The 814-nt window shown below is 59.0% G+C and overlaps 1 protein-coding gene across 1 annotated transcript in view; it reads right to left on the bottom strand.

Moving 5' to 3' along the window:
* AGAP1 (ArfGAP with GTPase domain, ankyrin repeat and PH domain 1) overlaps positions 1-814 on the bottom strand; it is a gene marked incomplete at its 5' end in the record, with an annotated part of 374,015 nt that overhangs the window by 3,038 nt on the left and 370,163 nt on the right. The gene's annotated exons all lie outside the window — the stretch shown is intronic.

Genomic DNA, 814 nt, shown 5'->3' with positions numbered 1-814 from the left:
CGCCAGAATCCCCGGAGGGAAGCATTTTCACCAGCCCTGCAGGGGATTCTGACTCCCTAAGGTGTGTGAGCCAGGGGTCGGGCTTGATTTCTTTTGCTTTTCATGGCCCCAGAAGAAGCGCCCTGTGCTACCCGGGGCCTGCACCATGCAGGGTGGATGCCACAGGCCAGAGGCCCGAGCCACAGGGTTGAGCAGCCACGGTCAGAGCCAGAATCCCAGAGCACTTGGCTGGAGTCCCCCGGGCAGGGTGGCAGGCAAACTCCCCCACCCGACGTGACCTTTGAGGGCTTAGCATCTGCCCAGGAAGGGGCGTGTGTGTTGAACTTCCAGTCCATACGCTCCACCCTCCCAGGGAAGAAAATGTGGCTGCAGAACACACGTGAAAGAGCAGCGACTCCAGCGGGGAGACTGGGAAAGAGACCCAAGCGAAGCTCATGTTCCTGCTGACTGCCTGCTCTCCCAACACCTGGGGAAACCCCAGTGCGGGGCGTCCACGAGTCCTTCACATTCACGCATTCACCATGCATGATATTTGTGTTTCCCTTTTTGACTTACTCTGCGCTGTATGACAGTCTCTAGGTCCATCTAGGTCTCTACAAAATGACTCAGTTTCTTTCCTTTTTAGGGCAGAAATAGAGACGCGGATGCGGAGAATGGACCCGTGAGTATGGCGGGGTGGGGGGCAGGGCACGAACTGGGAGAGTGTCACCGACACACGCAGTACCACGTGTGACACAGCGAGCGCGAAGCTGCTGCATGTGGCGCAGGGAGCCCAGCTCGGAGCTCTACGGGGTCTCGATGGGTGGGGTGGGGT

The sequence above is a fragment of the Bison bison genome, unplaced genomic scaffold (genome assembly GCF_000754665.1).
Source record: "Bison bison bison isolate TAMUID 2011002044 unplaced genomic scaffold, Bison_UMD1.0 scf7180017864475, whole genome shotgun sequence".
In the NCBI taxonomy this organism is placed as follows: Eukaryota; Metazoa; Chordata; class Mammalia; order Artiodactyla; family Bovidae; genus Bison; species Bison bison.
Note: the sequence above shows the minus strand (reverse complement) of the source record. Positions and strands in the feature narration are given on the sequence as shown.